This window comes from Phalangium opilio, unplaced genomic scaffold, assembly GCF_054372755.1.
Source record: "Phalangium opilio isolate 3A_F unplaced genomic scaffold, DU_Popi_V2 ptg000019l_1, whole genome shotgun sequence".
In the NCBI taxonomy this organism is placed as follows: Eukaryota; Metazoa; Arthropoda; class Arachnida; order Opiliones; family Phalangiidae; genus Phalangium; species Phalangium opilio.
Genome location: NW_028324152.1, coordinates 2,029,202 through 2,048,814, shown reverse-complemented (window position 1 = coordinate 2,048,814; position 19,613 = coordinate 2,029,202). Strand labels below are relative to the sequence as shown.

The window sequence follows — 19,613 nt, the reverse complement described above, 5'->3', positions numbered from 1 at the left end:
GGCGCCGTGGCTTAGTGGTTAAAGCGCCTGTCTAGTAAACAGGAGATCATGAGTTCGATTCTCGTCGGAGCCCCGCTGTTATGTTGATTGAACTAGATTTCGAAGCTATTAAATTTTGAAAAATTAAAAATAATAGTTGATTTAGATATGCATATATGCAAACAATAGTGTTAAAGTTCTCATGAGATAATTTAGTTAATTTACTGAAATATTCAGCATTCATGTCGCTTCAAAGCAAGGGCTCCGTGGCTTAGTGGTTAAAGCGCCTGTCTTGTAAACACGAGATCATGAGTTCGATTCTCGTCGGAGCCTCGCTGTTATGTTACTTGAACTAGATTTCGTAGCTATTAAATTTTGAAAAATTAAAATAATAGGGCAAAAGTTCCCATGAGAAAATTTAGTTAATTTACTGAAATATTCTGCATTCATATCGCTTCAAAGCAAGGGCTCCGTGGCTTAGTGGTTAAAGCGCCTGTCTAGTAAACAGGAGATCATGAGTTCGATTCTCGTCGGAGCCTCGCTGTTATGTTACTTGAACTTGATTTCGTAGCTATATAATTTTGAAAAATTAAAATAATAGGGCAAAAGTTCCCATGAGATAATTTAGTTAATTTACTGAAATATTCTGCTTTCATATCGCTGCAAAGCAAGGGCTCCGTGGCTTAGTGGTTAAAGCGCCAGTCTTGTAAACAGGAGATCATGTGTTCGATTCTGGTCGGAGCCTTGCTGTTATATTACTTGAACTAGATTTCGAAGCTATTAAATTTTGAAAAATTAAAAATAATAGTTGATTTAGATATGCATATATGCAAACAATAGTGAAAAAGTTCCCATGAGATAATTTAGTTAATTTACTGAAATATTCAGCATTCATATCGCTTCAAAGCAAGGGCTCCGTGGCTTAGTGGTTAAAGCGCCTGTCTAGTAAACAGGAGATCATGAGTTCGATTCTCGTCGGAGCCTTGCTGTTATGTTACTTGACCTAGATTTCGTAGCTATTAAATTTTGAAAAATTAAAACAATAGGGTAAAAATTCCGATGAGTTAATTTAGATAAATTACTGGAATATTCAGCATTCATGTCGCTTCAAAGCAAGGGCGCCGTGGCTTAGTGGTTAAAGCGCCTGTCTAGTAAACAGGAGATCATGAGTTCGATTCTCGTCGGAGCCCCGCTGTTATGTTGATTGAACTAGATTTCGAAGCTATTAAATTTTGAAAAATTAAAAAATAATAGTTGATTTAGATATGCATATAAGCAAACAATAGTGTGAAAGTTCCGATGTGATAATTTAGTTAATTTACTGAAATATTCAGCATTCATATCGCTTCAAAGCAAGGGCTCCGTGGCTTAGTGGTTAAAGCGCCTGGTTTGTAAACAGGAGATCATGAGTTCGATTCTCGTCGGAGCCTCGCTGTTATGTTACTTGAACTAGATTTCGTAGCTATATAATTTTGAAAAATTAAAATAATAGGGCAAAAGGCCCCATGAGATAATTTAGTTAATTTACTGAAATATTCTGCATTCATATCGCTTCAAAGCAAGGGCTCCGTGGCTTAGTGGTTAAAGCGCCAGTCTTGTAAACAGGAGATCATGTGTTCGGTTCTTGTTGGAGCCTTGATGTTATATTACTTGAACTAGATTTCGAAGCTATTAAATTTTGAAAAATTAAAAATAATAGTTGATTTAGATATGCAAATATGCAAACAATAGTGAAAAAGTTCCCATGAGATAATTTAGTTAATTTACTGAAATATTCAGCATTCATATCGCTTCAAAGGAAGGGCTCCGTGGGTTAGTGGTTAAAGCGCCTGTCTAGTAAACAGGAGATCATGAGTTCGATTCTCGTCGGAGCCTTGCTGTTATGTTACTTGACCTAGATTTCGTAGCTATTAAATTTTGAAAAATTAAAACAATAGGGTAAAAATTCCGATGAGTTAATTTAGATAAATTACTGAAATATTCTGCATTCATATCGCTTCAAAGCAAGGGCTCCGTGGCTTAGTGGTTAAAGCGCCTGTCTAGTAAACAGGAGATCATGAGTTCGATTCTCGTCGGAGCCTTGCTGTTATGTTACTTGAACTAGATTTCGTAGCTATATAATTTTGAAAAATTAAAATAATAGGGCAAAAGGTCCCATGAGATAATTTAGTTAATTTACTGAAATATTCTGCATTCATATCGCTTCAAAGCAAGGGCTCCGTGGCTTAGTGGTTAAAGCGCCTGTCTAGTAAACAGGAGATCATGTGTTCGATTCTCGTCGGAGCCTTGCTGTTATGTTACTTGACCTAGATTTCGTAGCTATTAAATTTTGAAAAATTAAAACAATAGGGCAAAAATTCCCATGAGATAATTTAGTTAATTTACTGAAATATTCTGCATTCATATCGCTTCAAAGCAAGGGCTCCGTGGCTTAGTGGTTAAAGCGCCTGTCTTGTAAACAGGAGATCATGAGTTCGATTCTCGTCGGAGCCTCGCTGTTATGTTACTTGAACTAGATTTCGTAGCTATATAATTTTGAAAAATTAAAATAATAGGGCAAAAGGTCCCATGAGATAATTTAGTTAATTTACTGAAATATTCTGCATTCATATCGCTTCAAAGCAAGGGCTCCGTGGCTTAGTGGTTAAAGCGCCTGTCTTGTAAACAGGAGATCATGAGTTCGATTCTCGTCGGAGCCTCGCTGTTATGTTACTTGAACTAGATTTCGTAGCTATATAATTTTGAAAAATTAAAATAATAGGGCAAAAGGTCCCATGAGATAATTTAGTTAATTTACTGAAATATTCTGCATTCATATCGCTTCAAAGCAAGGGCTCCGTGGCTTAGTGGTTAAAGCGCCAGTCTTGTAAACAGGAGATCATGTGTTCGGTTCTCGTTGGAGCCTTGATGTTATATTACTTGAACTAGATTTCGAAGCTATTAAATTTTGAAAAATTAAAAATAATAGTTGATTTAGATATGCAAATATGCAAACAATAGTGAAAAAGTTCCCATGAGATAATTTAGTTAATTTACTGAAATATTCAGCATTCATATCGCTTCAAAGCAAGGGCTCCGTGGCTTAGTGGTTAAAGCGCCTGTCTAGTAAACAGGAGATCATGAGTTCGATTCTCGTCGGAGCCACGCTGTTATGTTGATTGAACTAGATTTCGAAGCTATCAAATTTTGAAAAATTAAAAATAATAGTTGATTTAGATATGCATATATGCAAACAATAGTGTTAAAGTTCTCATGAGATAATTTAGTTAATTTACTGAAATATTCAGCATTCATGTCGCTTCAAAGCAAGGGCTCCGTGGCTTAGTGGTTAAAGCGCCTGTCTTGTAAACAGGAGATCATGAGTTCGATTCTCGTCGGAGCCTCGCTGTTATGTTACTTGAACTAGATTTCGTAGCTATTAAATTTTGAAAAATTAAAACAATAGGGTAAAAATTCCGATGAGTTAATTTAGATAAATTACTGGAATATTCAGCATTCATGTCGCTGCAAAGCGAGGGCTCCGTGGCTTAGTGATTAAAGCGCCTGTCTAGTAAACAGGAGATCATGAGTTCGATTCTCGTCGAAGCCTCGCTGTTATGTTTCTTGAACTAGATTTCGTAGCTATATAATTTTGAAAAATTAAAATAATAGGGCAAAAGTTCCCATGAGAAAATTTAGTTAATTTACTGAAATATTCTGCACTCATATCGCTTCAAAGCAAGGGCTCCGTGGCTTAGTGGTTAAAGCGCCTGTCTAGTAAACAGGAGATCATGAGTTCGATTCTCGTCGGAGCCTTGCTGTTATGTTACTTGACCTAGATTTCGTAGCTATTAAATTTTGAAAAATTAAAACAATAGGGTAAAAATTCCGATGAGTTAATTTAGATAAATTACTGGAATATTCAGCATTCATGTCGCTTCAATGCAAGGGTGCCGTGGCTTAGTGGTTAAAGCGCCTGTCTAGTAAACAGGAGAACATGAGTTCGATTCTCGTCGGAGCCCCGCTGTTATGTTGATTGAACTAGATTTCGAAGCTATTAAATTTTGAAAAATTAAAAAATAATAGTTGATTTAGATATGCATATTAGCAAACAATAGTGTAAAAGTTCCGATGTGATAATTTAGTTAATTTACTGAAATATTCAGCATTCATATCGCTTCAAAGCAAGGGCTCTGTGGCTTAGTGGTTAAAGCGCCTGTCTTGTAAACAGGAGATCATGAGTTCGATTCTCGTCGGAGCCTCACTGTTATGTTACTTGAACTAGATTTCGTAGCTATATAATTTTGAAAAATTAAAATAATAGGGCAAAAGGTCCCATGAGATAATTTAGTTAATTTACTGAAATATTCTGCATTCATATCGCTTCAAAGCAAGGGCTCCGTGGCTTAGTGGTTAAAGCGCCTGTCTAGTAAACAGGAGATCATGAGTTCGATTCTCGTCGGAGCCCCGCTGTTATGTTGATTGAACTAGATTTCGAAGCTATTAAATTTTGAAAAATTAAAAATAATAGTTGATTTAGATATGCATATATGCAAACAATAGTGTTAAAGTTCTCATGAGATAATTTAGTTAATTTACTGAAATATTCAGCATTCATGTCGCTTCAAAGCAAGGGCTCCGTGGCTTAGTGGTTAAAGCGCCTGTCTTGTAAACAGGAGATCATGAGTTCGATTCTCGCCGGAGCCTCGCTGTTATGTTACTTGAACTAGATTTCGAAGCTATTAAATATTGAAAAATTAAAAACAATAGTTGATTTAGATATGCATATAAGCAAACAATAGTGTAAAAGTTCCCATGAGATAATTTAGATAATTTACTGAAATATTCAGCATTCATATCGCTTCAAAGCAAGGGCTCCGTGGCTTAGTGGTTAAAGCGCCTGTCTAGTAAACAAGAGATCATGAGTTCGATTCTCGTCGGAGCCTTGCTGTTATGTTACTTGACCTAGATTTCGCCGCTATTAAATTTTGAAAAATTAAAACAATAGGGTAAAAATTCCGATGAGTTAATTTAGTTAAATTACTGCTATATTCAGCATTCATATCGCTTCAAAGCAAGGGCTCCGTGGCTTAGTGGTTAAAGCGCCTGTCTTGTAAACAGGAGATCATGAGTTCGATTCTCGTCGGAGCATCGCTGTTATATTACTTGAACTAGATTTCGAAGCTATTAAATTTTGAAAAATTAAAAATAATAGTTGATTTAGATATTCATATATGAAAACAATACTGTAAAAGTTCCCATGAGATAATTTAGTTAATTTACTGAAATATTCAGCATTCATATCGCTTCAAAGCAAGGGCTCCGTGGCTTAGTGGTTAAAGCGCCTGTCTAGTAAACAGGAGATCATGAGTTCGATTCTCGTCGGAGCCTTGCTGTTATGTTACTTGACCTAGATTTCGTAGCTATTAAATTTTGAAAAACTAAAACAATAGGGTAAAAATTCCGATGAGTTAATATAGTTAAATTACTGGAATATTCAGCATTCATACCGCTTCAAAGCAAGGGCTCCGTGGCTTAGTGGTTAAAGCGCCTGTCTTGTAAACAGGAGATCATGAGTTCGATTCTCGTCGGAGCCTCGCTGTTATATTACTTGAACTAGATTTCGAAGCTATTAAATATTGAAAAATTGAAAACAATAGTTGATTTAGATATGCATATAAGCAAACAATAGTGTAAAATTTCCGATGTGATAATTTAGTTAATTTACTGAAATATTCAGCATTCATATCGCTTCAAAGCAAGGGCTCCGTGGCTTAGTGGTTAAAGCGCCTGTCTAGTAAACAGGAGATCATGAGTTCGATTCTCGTCGGAGCCTCGCTGTTATGTTACTTGAACAAGATTTCGTAGCTATATAATTTTGAAAAATTAAAATAATAGGGCAAAAGTTCCCAAGAGATAATTTAGTTAATTTACTGAAATATTCAGCATTCATATCGCTTCAAAGCAAGGGCTCCGTGGCTTAGTGGTTAATGCGCCTGTCTTGTAAACAGGAGATCATGAGTTCGATTCTTGTCGGAGCCTGGCTGTTATGTTACTTGACCTAGATTTCGTAGCTATTAAATTTTGAAAAATTAAAACAATAGGGTAAAAATTCCGATGAGTTAATTTAGTTAAATTACTGCAATATTCAGCATTCATGTCGCTTCAAAGCAAGGGCTCCGTGGCTTAGTGGTTAAAGCGCCTGTTTAGTAAACAGGAGATCATGAGTTCGATTCTCGTCGGAGCCTCGCAGTTATGTTACTTGAACTAGATTTCGTAGCTATATAATTTTTGAAAAATTAAAAATAATAGTTGATTTAGATATTCATATATGAAAACAATAGTGTAAAAGTTCCCATGAGATAATTTAGATAATTTACTGAAATATTCAGCATTCATATCGCTTCAAAGCAAGGGCTCCGTGGCTTAGTGGTTAAAGCGCCTGTCTAGTAAACAGGAGATCATGAGTTCGATTCTCGTCGGAGCCTTGCTGTTATGTTACTTGACCTAGATTTCGCCGCTATTAAATTTTGAAAAATTAAAACAATAGGGTAAAAATTCCGATGAGTTAATTTAGTTAAATTACTGCTATATTCAGCATTCATATCGCTTCAAAGCAAGGGCTCCGTGGCTTAGTGGTTAAAGCGCCTGTCTTGTAAACAGGAGATCATGAGTTCGATTCTCGTCGGAGCATCGCTGTTATATTACTTGAACTAGATTTCGAAGCTATTAAATTTTGAAAAATTAAAAATAATAGTTGATTTAGATATTCATATATGAAAACAATACTGTAAAAGTTCCCATGAGATAATTTAGTTAATTTACTGAAATATTCAGCATTCATATCGCTTCAAAGCAAGGGCTCCGTGGCTTAGTGGTTAAAGCGCCTGTCTAGTAAACAGGAGATCATGAGTTCGATTCTCGTCGGAGCCTTGCTGTTATGTTACTTGACCTAGATTTCGTAGCTATTAAATTTTGAAAAATTAAAACAATAGGGTAAAAATTCCGATGAGTTAATTTAGATAAATTACTGGAATATTCAGCATTCATGTCGCTTCAAAGCAAGGGCGCCGTGGCTTAGTGGTTAAAGCGCCTGTCTAGTAAACAGGAGATCATGAGTTCGATTCTCGTCGGAGCCCCGCTGTTATGTTGATTGAACTAGATTTCGAAGCTATTAAATTTTGAAAAATTAAAATAACAGGGCAAAAGTTCCTTTGAGATAATTTAGTTAATTTACTGAAATATTCTGCATTCATATCGCTTCAAAGCAAGGGGTCCGTGGCTTAGTGGTTAAAGCGCCAGTCTAGGAAACAGGAGATCATGAGTTCGATTCTCGTCGGAGCCTCGCTGTTATGTTACTTGAACTAGATTTCGTAGCTATCAAATTTTAGAAAAATTAAAAATAATAGTTGATCTAAATCAACTATTATTTTTAATAATTTGATAGCTACGAAATCTAGTTCAAGTAACATAACAGCGAGGCTCCAACGAGAATCGAACTCATGATCTCCTGTTTCCTAGACAGGCGCTTTAACCACTGAGCCACGGAGCCCTTGCTTTGAAGCGATATGAATGCTGAATATTTCAGTAAATTAACTTAATTATCTCATCGGAACTTTTGCACAATTGTTTGCATATATGCATATCTAAATCAACTATTATTTTTAATTTTTCAAAATTTAATAGCTACGAAATCTAGTTCAAGTAACATTACAGCGAGGCTTCGACGAGAATCGAACTCATGATCCCCTGTTTCCTTGACAGGCGCTTTAACAACTAAGCCACGGAGCCCTTGCTTTGAAGCGATATGAATGCTGAATATTTCAGTAAATTAACTAAATTATCTCGTTGGAACTTTTACACTATTGTTTGCATATATGCATATCTAAATCAACTATTACTTTTAATTTTTCAAAATTTAATAGCTACGAAATCTAGTTCAAGTAATATAACAGCGAGCCTCCGACGAGAATTGAACTCATGATCTCCTGTTTCCTAGACAGGCGCTTTAACCACTAGGCCACGGTGCCCTTGCTTTGAAGCGATATGAATGCTGAATATTTCAGTAAATTAACTAAATTATGTCTTCGGAACTTTTACCCTATTGTTTGCATAAATGGATATCTAAATCAACTATTATTTTTTAATTTTTCCAAAGTTTGATAGCTACGAAATCTAGTTCAAGTAACATTACAGCGAGGCTTCGACGAGAATCGAACTCATGATCCCCTGTTTCCTTGACAGGCGCTTTAACAACTAAGCCACGGAGCCCTTGCTTTGAAGCGATATGAATGCTGAATATTTCAGTAAATTAACTAAATTATCTCATCGGAACTTTTACACTATTGTCTGCATATATGCATATCTAAATCAACAATTATTTTCAATTTTTCAAAATTTAATAGCTACGAAATCTAGTTCAAGTAATATAACAGCGAGGCTCCGACGAGAATCGAACTCATTATCTCCTGTTTACAAGACAGGCGCTTTAACCACTAAGCCACAGAGCCCTTGCATTGAAGCGATATGAATGCAGAATATTTCAGTAATTTAACTAAATTAACTCATTGGAATTTTTACCCTATTGTTTTAATTTTTCAAACTTTAATAGCTACGAAATCTAGATCAATTAACATAACAGCAAGGCTCCGACGAGAATCGAACTCATGCTCTCCTGTTGACTAGACAGTCGCTTTAACCACTAAGCCACGGAGCCCTTGCTTTGAAGCGACATGAATGCTGAATAGTCCAGTAATTTAACTAAATTAACTCATCGGAATTTTTACCCTATTGTTTTTTTTTTCAAAATTTAATAGCTACGAAATCTAGTTCAAGTAACATAACAGCGAGGCTCCGACGAGAATCGAACTCATGATCTCCTGTTTACAAGACAGGCGCTTTAACCACTAAGCCACGAAGGCCTTGCATTGAAGCGATATGAATGCAGAATATTTCAGTAAATTAACTAAATTATCTCATCGAAACTTTTGCCCTATTATTTTAATTTTTCAAAATTATATAGCTACGAAGTCTAGTTCAAGTAACTTAACAGCGAGGCTCCGACGAGAATCGAACTCATGATCTCCTGTTTACTAGACAGGCGCTTAAACCACTAAGCCACGGAGCCCTTGCTTTGAAGTGATATGAATTCTGAATATTTCAGTAATTTAACTAAATTATATCATCGGAACTTTTACACTATTGTTTGCATATATGCATATCTAAATCAACAATTATTTTCAATTTTTCAAAATTTAATAGCTACGAAATCTAGTTCAAGTAATATAACAGCGAGGCTCCGACGAGAATCGAACTCATGACCTCCTGTTTACAAGACAGGCGCTTTAATCACTAAGCCACGGAACCCTTGCTTTGAAGCGATATGAATGCAGAATATTTCAGTAAATTAACTAAATTATCTCATCGAAACTTTTGCCCTATTATTTTAATTTTTCAATATTATATAGCTACGAAATCTAGTTCAAGTAACATAACAGCGAGGCTCCGACGAGAATCGAACTCATGATCTCCTGTTTACTAGACAGGCGCTTTAACCACTAAGCCACGGAGCCCTTGCCTTGAAGCGACTTGAATGCTGAATATTCCAGTAATTTAACTAAATTATCTCATCGGAACTTTTGCCCTATTATTTTAATTTTTCAAAATTATATAGCTACGAAGTCTAGTTCAAGTAACATAACAGCGAGGCTCCGACGAGAATCGAACTCATGATCTCCTGTTTACAAGACAGGCGCTTTAACCACTAAGCCACGAAGGCCTTGCATTGAAGCGATATGAATGCAGAATATTTCAGTAAATTAACTAAATTATCTCATCGAAACTTTTGCCCTATTATTTTAATTTTTCAAAATTATATAGCTACGAAGTCTAGTTCAAGTAACTTAACAGCGAGGCTCCGACGAGAATCGAACTCATGATCTCCTGTTTACTAGACAGGCGCTTAAACCACTAAGCCACGGAGCCCTTGCTTTGAAGTGATATGAATTCTGAATATTTCAGTAATTTAACTAAATTATATCATCGGAACTTTTACACTATTGTTTGCATATATGCATATCTAAATCAACAATTATTTTCAATTTTTCAAAATTTAATAGCTACGAAATCTAGTTCAAGTAATATAACAGCGAGGCTCCGACGAGAATCGAACTCATGACCTCCTGTTTACAAGACAGGCGCTTTAATCACTAAGCCACGGAACCCTTGCTTTGAAGCGATATGAATGCAGAATATTTCAGTAAATTAACTAAATTATCTCATCGAAACTTTTGCCCTATTATTTTAATTTTTCAATATTATATAGCTACGAAATCTAGTTCAAGTAACATAAAAGTGAGGCTCCGACGAGAATCGAACTCATGATCTCCTGTTTACTAGACAGGTGCTATAACCACTAAGCTACGCAGCCTTTGCTGTGAAGCGATATGAATGCAGAATATTTCAGTAAATTAACTAAATTATCTCATCGAAACTTTTGCACTATTATTTTAATTTTTCAAAATTATATTGCTACGAAATCTAGTTCAAGTAACATAACAGCGAGGCTCCGACGAGAATCGAACTCATGATCTCCTGTTTACTAGACAGGCGCTTTAACCACTAAGCCACGGAGCCCTTGCTTTGAAGCGACATGAATGCTGAATAGTCCAGTAATTTAACTAAATTAACTCATCGGAATTTTTACCCTATTGTTTTTTTTTTCAAAATTTAATAGCTACGAAATCTAGTTCAAGTAACATAACAGCGAGGCTCCGACGAGAATCGAACTCATGATCTCCTGTTTACAAGACAGGCGCTTTAACCACTAAGCCACGAAGGCCTTGCATTGAAGCGATATGAATGCAGAATATTTCAGTAAATTAACTAAATTATCTCATCGAAACTTTTGCCCTATTATTTTAATTTTTCAAAATTATATAGCTACGAAGTCTAGTTCAAGTAACTTAACAGCGAGGCTCCGACGAGAATCGAACTCATGATCTCCTGTTTACTAGACAGGCGCTTAAACCACTAAGCCACGGAGCCCTTGCTTTGAAGTGATATGAATTCTGAATATTTCAGTAATTTAACTAAATTATATCATCGGAACTTTTACACTATTGTTTGCATATATGCATATCTAAATCAACAATTATTTTCAATTTTTCAAAATTTAATAGCTACGAAATCTAGTTCAAGTAATATAACAGCGAGGCTCCGACGAGAATCGAACTCATGACCTCCTGTTTACAAGACAGGCGCTTTAATCACTAAGCCACGGAACCCTTGCTTTGAAGCGATATGAATGCAGAATATTTCAGTAAATTAACTAAATTATCTCATCGAAACTTTTGCCCTATTATTTTAATTTTTCAATATTATATAGCTACGAAATCTAGTTCAAGTAACATAACAGCGAGGCTCCGACGAGAATCGAACTCATGATCTCCTGTTTACTAGACAGGCGCTTTAACCACTAAGCCACGGAACCCTTGTTTTGAAGCGACATGAATGCTGAATATTCCATTAATTTTACTAAATTATCTCATCGGAACTTTTGCCCTATTATTTTAATTTTTCAAAATTTAATAGCTACGAAATCTAGTTCAAGTAATATAACAGCGAGGCTCCGACGAAAATCGAACTCATGATCTCCTGTTTACAAGACAGGCGCTTTAACCACTAAGCCACAGAGCCCTTGCATTGAAGCGATATGAATGCAGAATATTTCAGTAAATTAACTAAATTATCTCATCGAAACTTTTGCACTATTATTTTAATTTTTCAAAATTATATTGCTACGAAATCTAGTTCAAGTAACATAACAGCGAGGCTCCGACGAGAATCGAACTCATGATCTCCTGTTTACTAGACAGGCGCTTTAACCACTAAGCCACGGAGCCCTTGCCTTGAAGCGACTTGAATGCTGAATATTCCAGTAATTTAACTAAATTATCTCATCGGAACTTTTGCCCTATTATTTTAATTTTTCAAAATTATATAGCTACGAAGTCTAGTTCAAGTAACTTAACAGCGAGGCTCCGACGAGAATCGAACTCATGATCTCCTGTTTACTAGACAGGCGCTTAAACAACTAAGCCACGGAGCCCTTGCTTTGAAGTGATATGAATTCTGAATATTTCAGTAAATTAACTAAATTATATCATCGGAACTTTTACACTATTGTTTGCATATATGCATATCTAAATCAACAATTAATTTCAATTTTTCAAAATTTAATAGCTACGAAATCTAGTTCAAGTAATATAACAGCGAGGCTTCGACGAGAATCGAACTCATGACCTCCTGTTTACAAGACAGGCGCTTTAATCACTAAGCCACGGAGCCCTTGCTTTGAAGCGATATGAATGCTGAATATTCCAGTAATTTAACTAAATTATCTCATCGGAACTTTTGACCTATTATTTTAATTTTTCAAAATTTAATAGCTACGAAATCTAGTTCAAGTAATATAACAGCGAGGCTCCGACGAGAATCGAACTCATTATCTCCTGTTTACAAGACAGGCGCTTTAACCACTAAGCCACAGAGCCCTTGCATTGAAGCGATATGAATGCAGAATATTTCAGTAATTTAACTAAATTAACTCATTGGAATTTTTACCCTATTGTTTTAATTTTTCAAACTTTAATAGCTACGAAATCTAGATCAATTAACATAACAGCAAGGCTCCGACGAGAATCGAACTCATGCTCTCCTGTTGACTAGACAGTCGCTTTAACAACTAAGCCACGGAGCCCTTGCTTTGAAGCGACATGAATGCTGAATATTTCAGTAAATTATCTCATCGGAACTTTTACACTATTGTTTGCATAAATGCTCATCTAAATCAACTATTAATTTTAATTTTTCAAAATTTAACAGCTACGAAATCTAGTTCAAGTAACATAAAAGTGAGGCTCCGACGAGAATCGAACTCATGATCTCCTGTTTACTAGACAGGTGCTATAACCACTAAGCTACGCAGCCTTTGCTGTGAAGCGATATGAATGCAAAATATTTCAGTAATTTCAGTAATTTAATTAAATTATCTCATCGGAACTTTTACTCTATTGTTTGCAAAAATGCATATCTAAATCAACTATTATTTTTAATTTTTCAAATTTTAACACCTACGAAATCTAGTTCAAGTAACATAACAGCGAGGCTCCGACGAGAATCGAACTCATGATCTCCTGTTTACTAGACAGGCGATTTAACCAATAAGCCACGGAGCCATTGCTTTGAAGCGATATGAATTCTGAATATTCCAGTAAATTAACTAAATTATCTCATCGGAACTTTTTCTCTAATGTTTGCATAAATGCATATCTAAATCAACTATTATTTTTAATTTTTATAAATTTAACAGCTTCGAAATCTAGTTCAAGTAACATAACAGCAAGGCTCCGACGAGAATCGAACTCATGCTCTCCTGTTGACTAGACAGTCGCTTTAACCACTAAGCCACGGAGCCCTTGCTTTGAAGCGACATGAATGCTGAATAGTCCAGTAATTTAACTAAATTAACTCATCGGAACTTTTGCCCTATTATTTTAATTTTTCAAAATTATATAGCTACGAAGTCTAGTTCAAGTAACTTAACAGCGAGGCTCCGACGAGAATCGAACTCATGATCTCCTGTTTACTAGACAGGCGCTTAAACAACTAAGCCACGGAGCCCTTGCCTTGGAGCGACTTGAATGCTGAATATTCCAGTAATTTAACTAAATTATCTCATCGGAACTTTTGCCCTATTATTTTAATTTTTCAAAATTATATAGCTACGAAGTCTAGTTCAAGTAACTTAACAGCGAGGCTCCGACGAGAATCGAACTCATGATCTCCTGTTTACTAGACAGGCGCTTAAACAACTAAGCCACGGAGCCCTTGCTTTGAAGTGATATGAATTCTGAATATTTCAGTAAATTAACTAAATTATATCATCGGAACTTTTACACTATTGTTTGCATATATGCATATCTAAATCAACAATTATTTTCAATTTTTCAAAATTTAATAGCTACGAAATCTAGTTCAAGTAATATAACAGCGAGGCTTCGACGAGAATCGAACTCATGACCTCCTGTTTACAAGACAGGCGCTTTAATCACTAAGCCACGGAGCCCTTGCTTTGAAGCGATATGAATGCTGAATATTCCAGTAATTTAACTAAATTATCTCATCGGAACTTTTGACCTATTATTTTAATTTTTCAAAATTTAATAGCTACGAAATCTAGTTCAAGTAATATAACAGCGAGGCTCCGACGAGAATCGAACTCATTATCTCCTGTTTACAAGACAGGCGCTTTAACCACTAAGCCACAGAGCCCTTGCATTGAAGCGATATGAATGCAGAATATTTCAGTAATTTAACTAAATTAACTCATTGGAATTTTTACCCTATTGTTTTAATTTTTCAAACTTTAATAGCTACGAAATCTAGATCAATTAACATAACAGCAAGGCTCCGACGAGAATCGAACTCATGCTCTCCTGTTGACTAGACAGTCGCTTTAACCACTAAGCCACGGAGCCCTTGCTTTGAAGCGACATGAATGCTGAATATTTCAGTAAATTATCTCATCGGAACTTTTACACTATTGTTTGCATAAATGCTCATCTAAATCAACTATTATTTTTAATTTTTCAAAATTTAACAGCTACGAAATCTAGTTCAAGTAACATAAAAGTGAGGCTCCGACGAGAATCGAACTCATGATCTCCTGTTTACTAGACAGGTGCTATAACCACTAAGCTACGCAGCCTTTGCTGTGAAGCGATATGAATGCAAAATATTTCAGTAATTTCAGTAATTTAATTAAATTATCTCATCGGAACTTTTACTCTATTGTTTGCAAAAATGCATATCTAAATCAAGTATTATTTTTAATTTTTCAAAGTTTAACACCTACGAAACCTAGTTCAAGTAACATAACAGCGAGGCTCCGACGAGAATCGAACTCATGATCTCCTGTTTACTAGACAGGCGCTTTAACCAATAAGCCACGGAGCCATTGCCTTGAAGCGATATGAATTCTGAATATTCCAGTAAATTAACTAAATTATCTCATCGGAACTTTTTCTCTAATGTTTGCATAAATGCATATCTAAATCAACTATTATTTTTAATTTTTATAAATTTAACAGCTTCGAAATCTAGTTCAAGTAACATAACAGCAAGGCTCCGACGAGAATCGAACTCATGCTCTCCTGTTGACTAGACAGTCGCTTTAACCACTAAGCCACGGAGCCCTTGCTTTGAAGCGACATGAATGCTGAATAGTCCAGTAATTTAACTAAATTAACTCATCGGAATTTTTACCCTATTGTTTTTATTTTTCAAAATTTAATAGCTACGAAATCTAGTTCAAGTAACATAACAGCGAGGCTCCGACGAGAATCGAACTCATGATCTCCTGTTTACTAGACAGGCGCTTTAACCACTAAGCCACGAAGGCCTTGCATTGAAGCGATATGAATGCAGAATATTTCAGTAAATTAACTAAATTATCTCATCGAAACTTTTGCCCTATTATTTTAATTTTTCAAAATTATATAGCTACGAAATCTAGTTCAAGTAACATAACAGCGAGGCTCCGACGAGAATCGAACTCATGATCTCCTGTTTACTAGACAGGCGCTTTAACCACTAAGCCACGGAGCCCTTGCTTTGAAGCGACTTGAATGCTGAATATTCCAGTAATTAAACTAAATTATCTCATCGGAACTTTTGCCCTATTATTTTAATTTTTCAAAATTATATAGCTACGAAGTCTAGTTCAAGTAACTTAACAGCGAGGCTCCGACGAGAATCGAACTCATGATCTCCTGTTTACTAGACAGGCGCTTAAACCACTAAGCCACGGAGCCCTTGCTTTGAAGTGATATGAATTCTGAATATTTCAGTAAATTAACTAAATTATATCATCGGAACTTTTACACTATTGTTTGCATATATGCATATCTAAATCAACAATTATTTTCAATTTTTCAAAATTTAATAGCTACGAAATCTAGTTCAAGTAATATAACAGCGAGGCTCCGACGAGAATCGAACTCATGACCTCCTGTTTACAAGACAGGCGCTTTAATCACTAAGCCACGGAACCCTTGCTTTGAAGCGATATGAATGCAGAATATTTCAGTAAATTAACTAAATTATCTCATCGAAACTTTTGCCCTATTATTTTAATTTTTCAATATTATATAGCTACGAAATCTAGTTCAAGTAACATAACAGCGAAGCTCCGACGAGAATCGAACTCATGATCTCCTGTTTACTAGACAGGCGCTTTAACCACTAAGCCGCGGAACCCTTGCTTTGAAGCGACATGAATGCTGAATATTCCAGTAATTTAACTAAATTATCTCATCGGAACTTTTGACCTATTATTTTAATTTTTCAAAATTTAATAGCTACGAAATCTAGTTCAAGTAATATAACAGCGAGGCTCCGACGAGAATCGAACTCATTATCTCCTGTTTACAAGACAGGCGCTTTAACCACTAAGCCACAGAGCCCTTGCATTGAAGCGATATGAATGCAGAATATTTCAGTAATTTAACTAAATTAACTCATTGGAATTTTTACCCTATTGTTTTAATTTTTCAAACTTTAATAGCTACGAAATCTAGATCAATTAACATAACAGCAAAGCTCCGACGAGAATCGAACTCATGCTCTCCTGTTGACTAGACAGTCGCTTTAACCACTAAGCCACGGTGCCCTTGCTTTGAAGCGACATGAATGCTGAATAGTCCAGTAATTTAACTAAATTAACTCATCGGAATTTTTACCCTATTGTTTTTATTTTTCAAAATATAATAGCTACGAAATCTAGTTCAAGTAACATAACAGCGAGGCTCCGACGAGAATCGAACTCATGATCTCCTGTTTACTAGACAGGCGCTTTAACCACTAAGCCACGAAGGCCTTGCTTTGAAGCGATATGAATTCTGAATATTTCAGTAAATTATCTCATCGGAACTTTTACACTATTGTTTGCATAAATGCTCACCTAAATCAACTATTATTTTTAATTTTTCAAAATTTAACAGCTACGAAATCTAGTTCAAGTAACATAAAAGTGAGGCTCCGACGAGAATCGAACTCATGATCTCCTGTTTACTAGACAGGTGCTATAACCACTAAGCTACGCAGCCTTTGCTGTGAAGCGATATGAATGCTGCATATTTCAGTAAATTAACTAAATTATCTCATGGGAACTTTAACACTATTGTTTGCATATATGCTTATCTAAATCAACTATTATTTTTAATTTTTCAAAGTTTAACACCTACGAAATCAAGTTCAAGTAACATAACAGCGAGGCTCCGACGAGAATCGAACTCATGATCCCCTGTTTACTAGACAGGCGCTTTAACCAATAAGCCACGGAGCCATTGCTTTGAAGCGATATGAATTCTGAATATTCCAGTAAATTAACTAAATTATCTCATCGGAACTTTTTCTCTATTGTTTGCATAAATGCATATCTAAATCAACTATTATTTTTAATTTTTATAAATTTAACAGCTTCGAAATCTAGTTCAAGTAACATAACAGCGAGGCTCCGACGAGAACCGAACTCATGATCTCCTGTTTACTAGACAGGCGCTTTAACCAATAAGCCACGGAGCCATTGCTTTGAAGCGATATGAATTCTGAATATTCCAGTAATTGTACTAAATTATCTCATCGGAACTTTTACTCTATTGTTTGCATAAATGCGAATTTAAATCAACAATTATTTTTAATTTTTTCAAAATTTAACAGCTACGAAATCTAGTTCAAGTAACATAACAGCGAGGCTCCGACGAGAAACGAGCTCATGATCTCCTGTTTACTAGACAGGCGCTTTAAGCACTAAGCCACGAAGGCCTTGCTTTGAAGCGATATGAATTCTGAATATTTCAGTAAATTATCTCATCGGAACTTTTACACTATTGTTTGCATAAATGCTCATCTAAATCAACTATTATTTTTAATTTTTCAAAATTTAACAGCTACGAAATCTAGTTCAAGTAACATAACAGCAGGGCTCCGACGACAATCGATCTCATGATCTCCTGTTTACTAAACAGGCGCTTTAACCACTAAACCACGGAGCCTTTGCTGTGATGCGATATGAATTCTGAATATTTCAGTAAATTAACTAAATTATATCATCGGAACTTTTACACTATTGTTTGCATATATGCATATCTAAATCAACAATTATTTTCAATTTTTCAAAATTTAATAGCTACGAAATCTAGTTCAAGTAATATAACAGCGAGGCTCCGACGAGAATCGAACTCATGACCTCCTGTTTACAAGACAGGCACTTTAATCACTAAGCCACGGAACCCTTGCTTTGAAGCGATATGAATGCAGAATATTTCAGTAAATTAACTAAATTATCTCATCGAAACTTTTGCCCTATTATTTTAATTTTTCAATATTATATAGCTACGAAATCTAGTTCAAGTAACATAACAGCGAGGCTCCGACGAGAGTCGAACTCATGATCTCCTGTTTACTAGACAGGCGCTTTAACCACTAAGCCGCGGAACCCTTGCTTTGAAGCGACATGAATGCTGAATATTCCAGTAATTTAACTAAATTATCTCATCGGAACTTTTGACCTATTATTTTAATTTTTCAAAATTTAATAGCTACGAAATCTAGTTCAAGTAATATAACAGCGAGGCTCCGACGAGAATCGAACTCATTATCTCCTGTTTACAAGACAGGCGCTTTAACCACTAAGCCACAGAGCCCTTGCATTGAAGCGATATGAATGCAGAATATTTCAGTAATTTAACTTAATTAACTCATTGGAATTTTTACCCTATTGTTTTAATTTTTCAAACTTTAATAGCTACGAAATCTAGATCAATTAACATAACAGCAAAGCTCCGACGAGAATCGAACTCATGCTCTCCTGTTGACTAGACAGTCGCTTTAACCACTAAGCCACGGTGCCCTTGCTTTGAAGCGACATGAATGCTGAATAGTCCAGTAATTTAACTAAATTAACTCATCGGAATTTTTACCCTATTGTTTTTATTTTTCAAAATATAATAGCTACGAAATCTAGTTCAAGTAACATAACAGCGAGGCTCCGACGAGAATCGAACTCATGATCTCCTGTTTACTAGACAGGCGCTTTAACCACTAAGCCACGAAGGCCTTGCTTTGAAGCGATATGAATTCTGAATATTTCAGTAAATTATCTCATCGGAACTTTTACACTATTGTTTGCATAAATGCTCACCTAAATCAACTATTATTTTTAATTTTTCAAAATTTAACAGCTACGAAATCTAGTTCAAGTAACATAAAAGTGAGGCTCCGACGAGAATCGAACTCATGATCTCCTGTTTACTAGACAGGTGCTATAACCACTAAGCTACGCAGCCTTTGCTGTGAAGCGATATGAATGCTGCATATTTCAGTAAATTAACTAAATTATCTCATGGGAACTTTAACACTATTGTTTGCATATATGCTTATCTAAATCAACTATTATTTTTAATTTTTCAAAGTTTAACACCTACGAAATCAAGTTCAAGTAACATAACAGCGAGGCTCCGACGAGAATCGAACTCATGATCCCCTGTTTACTAGACAGGCGCTTTAACCAATAAGCCACGGAGCCATTGCTT

The 19,613-nt window shown here is 35.6% G+C and overlaps 56 non-coding genes across 56 annotated transcripts; 24 read left to right on the top strand and 32 right to left on the bottom strand.

Moving 5' to 3' along the window:
• Positions 1 to 239: 239 nt before the first annotated feature.
• Positions 240 to 312, top strand: TRNAT-UGU (transfer RNA threonine (anticodon UGU)). The gene has a single exon. It is a non-coding gene; the product is annotated as a tRNA-Thr (tRNA).
• Positions 313 to 445: 133 nt separating this feature from the next.
• TRNAT-AGU (transfer RNA threonine (anticodon AGU)) lies at positions 446 to 518 on the top strand. Its single transcript has one exon. It is a non-coding gene; the product is annotated as a tRNA-Thr (tRNA).
• Positions 519 to 890: 372 nt separating this feature from the next.
• Positions 891 to 963, top strand: TRNAT-AGU (transfer RNA threonine (anticodon AGU)). Its single transcript has one exon. It is a non-coding gene; the product is annotated as a tRNA-Thr (tRNA).
• Positions 964 to 1,336: 373 nt separating this feature from the next.
• Positions 1,337 to 1,409, top strand: TRNAT-UGU (transfer RNA threonine (anticodon UGU)). The gene has a single exon. It is a non-coding gene; the product is annotated as a tRNA-Thr (tRNA).
• A 578-nt stretch (positions 1,410 to 1,987) lies between these two features.
• TRNAT-AGU (transfer RNA threonine (anticodon AGU)) lies at positions 1,988 to 2,060 on the top strand. Its single transcript has one exon. It is a non-coding gene; the product is annotated as a tRNA-Thr (tRNA).
• Positions 2,061 to 2,399: 339 nt separating this feature from the next.
• TRNAT-UGU (transfer RNA threonine (anticodon UGU)) lies at positions 2,400 to 2,472 on the top strand. The gene has a single exon. It is a non-coding gene; the product is annotated as a tRNA-Thr (tRNA).
• A 133-nt stretch (positions 2,473 to 2,605) lies between these two features.
• On the top strand, positions 2,606 to 2,678 carry TRNAT-UGU (transfer RNA threonine (anticodon UGU)). The gene has a single exon. It is a non-coding gene; the product is annotated as a tRNA-Thr (tRNA).
• Positions 2,679 to 3,050: 372 nt separating this feature from the next.
• TRNAT-AGU (transfer RNA threonine (anticodon AGU)) lies at positions 3,051 to 3,123 on the top strand. Its single transcript has one exon. It is a non-coding gene; the product is annotated as a tRNA-Thr (tRNA).
• A 166-nt stretch (positions 3,124 to 3,289) lies between these two features.
• TRNAT-UGU (transfer RNA threonine (anticodon UGU)) lies at positions 3,290 to 3,362 on the top strand. Its single transcript has one exon. It is a non-coding gene; the product is annotated as a tRNA-Thr (tRNA).
• Positions 3,363 to 3,701: 339 nt separating this feature from the next.
• Positions 3,702 to 3,774, top strand: TRNAT-AGU (transfer RNA threonine (anticodon AGU)). The gene has a single exon. It is a non-coding gene; the product is annotated as a tRNA-Thr (tRNA).
• A 373-nt stretch (positions 3,775 to 4,147) lies between these two features.
• On the top strand, positions 4,148 to 4,220 carry TRNAT-UGU (transfer RNA threonine (anticodon UGU)). Its single transcript has one exon. It is a non-coding gene; the product is annotated as a tRNA-Thr (tRNA).
• A 133-nt stretch (positions 4,221 to 4,353) lies between these two features.
• Positions 4,354 to 4,426, top strand: TRNAT-AGU (transfer RNA threonine (anticodon AGU)). Its single transcript has one exon. It is a non-coding gene; the product is annotated as a tRNA-Thr (tRNA).
• Positions 4,427 to 4,592: 166 nt separating this feature from the next.
• On the top strand, positions 4,593 to 4,665 carry TRNAT-UGU (transfer RNA threonine (anticodon UGU)). Its single transcript has one exon. It is a non-coding gene; the product is annotated as a tRNA-Thr (tRNA).
• Positions 4,666 to 4,831: 166 nt separating this feature from the next.
• Positions 4,832 to 4,904, top strand: TRNAT-AGU (transfer RNA threonine (anticodon AGU)). Its single transcript has one exon. It is a non-coding gene; the product is annotated as a tRNA-Thr (tRNA).
• Positions 4,905 to 5,037: 133 nt separating this feature from the next.
• On the top strand, positions 5,038 to 5,112 carry TRNAT-UGU (transfer RNA threonine (anticodon UGU)). Its single transcript has one exon. It is a non-coding gene; the product is annotated as a tRNA-Thr (tRNA).
• A 164-nt stretch (positions 5,113 to 5,276) lies between these two features.
• Positions 5,277 to 5,349, top strand: TRNAT-AGU (transfer RNA threonine (anticodon AGU)). Its single transcript has one exon. It is a non-coding gene; the product is annotated as a tRNA-Thr (tRNA).
• A 133-nt stretch (positions 5,350 to 5,482) lies between these two features.
• TRNAT-UGU (transfer RNA threonine (anticodon UGU)) lies at positions 5,483 to 5,555 on the top strand. The gene has a single exon. It is a non-coding gene; the product is annotated as a tRNA-Thr (tRNA).
• Positions 5,556 to 5,721: 166 nt separating this feature from the next.
• Positions 5,722 to 5,794, top strand: TRNAT-AGU (transfer RNA threonine (anticodon AGU)). Its single transcript has one exon. It is a non-coding gene; the product is annotated as a tRNA-Thr (tRNA).
• A 133-nt stretch (positions 5,795 to 5,927) lies between these two features.
• On the top strand, positions 5,928 to 6,000 carry TRNAT-UGU (transfer RNA threonine (anticodon UGU)). Its single transcript has one exon. It is a non-coding gene; the product is annotated as a tRNA-Thr (tRNA).
• Positions 6,001 to 6,133: 133 nt separating this feature from the next.
• On the top strand, positions 6,134 to 6,206 carry TRNAT-AGU (transfer RNA threonine (anticodon AGU)). The gene has a single exon. It is a non-coding gene; the product is annotated as a tRNA-Thr (tRNA).
• A 167-nt stretch (positions 6,207 to 6,373) lies between these two features.
• Positions 6,374 to 6,446, top strand: TRNAT-AGU (transfer RNA threonine (anticodon AGU)). The gene has a single exon. It is a non-coding gene; the product is annotated as a tRNA-Thr (tRNA).
• Positions 6,447 to 6,579: 133 nt separating this feature from the next.
• Positions 6,580 to 6,654, top strand: TRNAT-UGU (transfer RNA threonine (anticodon UGU)). The gene has a single exon. It is a non-coding gene; the product is annotated as a tRNA-Thr (tRNA).
• A 164-nt stretch (positions 6,655 to 6,818) lies between these two features.
• TRNAT-AGU (transfer RNA threonine (anticodon AGU)) lies at positions 6,819 to 6,891 on the top strand. The gene has a single exon. It is a non-coding gene; the product is annotated as a tRNA-Thr (tRNA).
• Positions 6,892 to 7,230: 339 nt separating this feature from the next.
• Positions 7,231 to 7,303, top strand: TRNAP-AGG (transfer RNA proline (anticodon AGG)). Its single transcript has one exon. It is a non-coding gene; the product is annotated as a tRNA-Pro (tRNA).
• Positions 7,304 to 7,437: 134 nt separating this feature from the next.
• Positions 7,438 to 7,510, bottom strand: TRNAP-AGG (transfer RNA proline (anticodon AGG)). The gene has a single exon. It is a non-coding gene; the product is annotated as a tRNA-Pro (tRNA).
• An 885-nt stretch (positions 7,511 to 8,395) lies between these two features.
• Positions 8,396 to 8,468, bottom strand: TRNAT-UGU (transfer RNA threonine (anticodon UGU)). Its single transcript has one exon. It is a non-coding gene; the product is annotated as a tRNA-Thr (tRNA).
• Positions 8,469 to 8,806: 338 nt separating this feature from the next.
• TRNAT-UGU (transfer RNA threonine (anticodon UGU)) lies at positions 8,807 to 8,880 on the bottom strand. Its single transcript has one exon. It is a non-coding gene; the product is annotated as a tRNA-Thr (tRNA).
• Positions 8,881 to 9,012: 132 nt separating this feature from the next.
• On the bottom strand, positions 9,013 to 9,085 carry TRNAT-AGU (transfer RNA threonine (anticodon AGU)). Its single transcript has one exon. It is a non-coding gene; the product is annotated as a tRNA-Thr (tRNA).
• Positions 9,086 to 9,251: 166 nt separating this feature from the next.
• On the bottom strand, positions 9,252 to 9,324 carry TRNAT-UGU (transfer RNA threonine (anticodon UGU)). The gene has a single exon. It is a non-coding gene; the product is annotated as a tRNA-Thr (tRNA).
• Positions 9,325 to 9,457: 133 nt separating this feature from the next.
• TRNAT-AGU (transfer RNA threonine (anticodon AGU)) lies at positions 9,458 to 9,530 on the bottom strand. The gene has a single exon. It is a non-coding gene; the product is annotated as a tRNA-Thr (tRNA).
• A 133-nt stretch (positions 9,531 to 9,663) lies between these two features.
• Positions 9,664 to 9,737, bottom strand: TRNAT-UGU (transfer RNA threonine (anticodon UGU)). Its single transcript has one exon. It is a non-coding gene; the product is annotated as a tRNA-Thr (tRNA).
• Positions 9,738 to 9,869: 132 nt separating this feature from the next.
• On the bottom strand, positions 9,870 to 9,942 carry TRNAT-AGU (transfer RNA threonine (anticodon AGU)). Its single transcript has one exon. It is a non-coding gene; the product is annotated as a tRNA-Thr (tRNA).
• Positions 9,943 to 10,108: 166 nt separating this feature from the next.
• Positions 10,109 to 10,181, bottom strand: TRNAT-UGU (transfer RNA threonine (anticodon UGU)). Its single transcript has one exon. It is a non-coding gene; the product is annotated as a tRNA-Thr (tRNA).
• Positions 10,182 to 10,314: 133 nt separating this feature from the next.
• TRNAT-AGU (transfer RNA threonine (anticodon AGU)) lies at positions 10,315 to 10,387 on the bottom strand. Its single transcript has one exon. It is a non-coding gene; the product is annotated as a tRNA-Thr (tRNA).
• A 133-nt stretch (positions 10,388 to 10,520) lies between these two features.
• Positions 10,521 to 10,593, bottom strand: TRNAT-AGU (transfer RNA threonine (anticodon AGU)). Its single transcript has one exon. It is a non-coding gene; the product is annotated as a tRNA-Thr (tRNA).
• Positions 10,594 to 10,725: 132 nt separating this feature from the next.
• Positions 10,726 to 10,799, bottom strand: TRNAT-UGU (transfer RNA threonine (anticodon UGU)). The gene has a single exon. It is a non-coding gene; the product is annotated as a tRNA-Thr (tRNA).
• Positions 10,800 to 10,931: 132 nt separating this feature from the next.
• TRNAT-AGU (transfer RNA threonine (anticodon AGU)) lies at positions 10,932 to 11,004 on the bottom strand. The gene has a single exon. It is a non-coding gene; the product is annotated as a tRNA-Thr (tRNA).
• Positions 11,005 to 11,170: 166 nt separating this feature from the next.
• TRNAT-UGU (transfer RNA threonine (anticodon UGU)) lies at positions 11,171 to 11,243 on the bottom strand. Its single transcript has one exon. It is a non-coding gene; the product is annotated as a tRNA-Thr (tRNA).
• Positions 11,244 to 11,376: 133 nt separating this feature from the next.
• Positions 11,377 to 11,449, bottom strand: TRNAT-AGU (transfer RNA threonine (anticodon AGU)). Its single transcript has one exon. It is a non-coding gene; the product is annotated as a tRNA-Thr (tRNA).
• A 133-nt stretch (positions 11,450 to 11,582) lies between these two features.
• TRNAT-UGU (transfer RNA threonine (anticodon UGU)) lies at positions 11,583 to 11,655 on the bottom strand. Its single transcript has one exon. It is a non-coding gene; the product is annotated as a tRNA-Thr (tRNA).
• Positions 11,656 to 11,788: 133 nt separating this feature from the next.
• TRNAT-AGU (transfer RNA threonine (anticodon AGU)) lies at positions 11,789 to 11,861 on the bottom strand. The gene has a single exon. It is a non-coding gene; the product is annotated as a tRNA-Thr (tRNA).
• A 372-nt stretch (positions 11,862 to 12,233) lies between these two features.
• Positions 12,234 to 12,306, bottom strand: TRNAT-UGU (transfer RNA threonine (anticodon UGU)). Its single transcript has one exon. It is a non-coding gene; the product is annotated as a tRNA-Thr (tRNA).
• Positions 12,307 to 12,439: 133 nt separating this feature from the next.
• Positions 12,440 to 12,512, bottom strand: TRNAT-UGU (transfer RNA threonine (anticodon UGU)). Its single transcript has one exon. It is a non-coding gene; the product is annotated as a tRNA-Thr (tRNA).
• A 363-nt stretch (positions 12,513 to 12,875) lies between these two features.
• Positions 12,876 to 12,948, bottom strand: TRNAT-AGU (transfer RNA threonine (anticodon AGU)). Its single transcript has one exon. It is a non-coding gene; the product is annotated as a tRNA-Thr (tRNA).
• Positions 12,949 to 14,013: 1,065 nt separating this feature from the next.
• TRNAT-UGU (transfer RNA threonine (anticodon UGU)) lies at positions 14,014 to 14,086 on the bottom strand. The gene has a single exon. It is a non-coding gene; the product is annotated as a tRNA-Thr (tRNA).
• Positions 14,087 to 14,219: 133 nt separating this feature from the next.
• Positions 14,220 to 14,292, bottom strand: TRNAT-UGU (transfer RNA threonine (anticodon UGU)). The gene has a single exon. It is a non-coding gene; the product is annotated as a tRNA-Thr (tRNA).
• A 363-nt stretch (positions 14,293 to 14,655) lies between these two features.
• Positions 14,656 to 14,728, bottom strand: TRNAT-AGU (transfer RNA threonine (anticodon AGU)). The gene has a single exon. It is a non-coding gene; the product is annotated as a tRNA-Thr (tRNA).
• Positions 14,729 to 14,903: 175 nt separating this feature from the next.
• TRNAT-AGU (transfer RNA threonine (anticodon AGU)) lies at positions 14,904 to 14,976 on the bottom strand. Its single transcript has one exon. It is a non-coding gene; the product is annotated as a tRNA-Thr (tRNA).
• A 578-nt stretch (positions 14,977 to 15,554) lies between these two features.
• On the bottom strand, positions 15,555 to 15,627 carry TRNAT-AGU (transfer RNA threonine (anticodon AGU)). Its single transcript has one exon. It is a non-coding gene; the product is annotated as a tRNA-Thr (tRNA).
• Positions 15,628 to 15,760: 133 nt separating this feature from the next.
• Positions 15,761 to 15,833, bottom strand: TRNAT-AGU (transfer RNA threonine (anticodon AGU)). Its single transcript has one exon. It is a non-coding gene; the product is annotated as a tRNA-Thr (tRNA).
• Positions 15,834 to 15,999: 166 nt separating this feature from the next.
• TRNAT-UGU (transfer RNA threonine (anticodon UGU)) lies at positions 16,000 to 16,072 on the bottom strand. Its single transcript has one exon. It is a non-coding gene; the product is annotated as a tRNA-Thr (tRNA).
• A 339-nt stretch (positions 16,073 to 16,411) lies between these two features.
• TRNAT-UGU (transfer RNA threonine (anticodon UGU)) lies at positions 16,412 to 16,484 on the bottom strand. Its single transcript has one exon. It is a non-coding gene; the product is annotated as a tRNA-Thr (tRNA).
• A 569-nt stretch (positions 16,485 to 17,053) lies between these two features.
• TRNAT-AGU (transfer RNA threonine (anticodon AGU)) lies at positions 17,054 to 17,126 on the bottom strand. The gene has a single exon. It is a non-coding gene; the product is annotated as a tRNA-Thr (tRNA).
• Positions 17,127 to 18,240: 1,114 nt separating this feature from the next.
• On the bottom strand, positions 18,241 to 18,313 carry TRNAT-UGU (transfer RNA threonine (anticodon UGU)). Its single transcript has one exon. It is a non-coding gene; the product is annotated as a tRNA-Thr (tRNA).
• A 339-nt stretch (positions 18,314 to 18,652) lies between these two features.
• TRNAT-UGU (transfer RNA threonine (anticodon UGU)) lies at positions 18,653 to 18,725 on the bottom strand. Its single transcript has one exon. It is a non-coding gene; the product is annotated as a tRNA-Thr (tRNA).
• Positions 18,726 to 19,294: 569 nt separating this feature from the next.
• Positions 19,295 to 19,367, bottom strand: TRNAT-AGU (transfer RNA threonine (anticodon AGU)). Its single transcript has one exon. It is a non-coding gene; the product is annotated as a tRNA-Thr (tRNA).
• Positions 19,368 to 19,613: the final 246 nt, after the last annotated feature.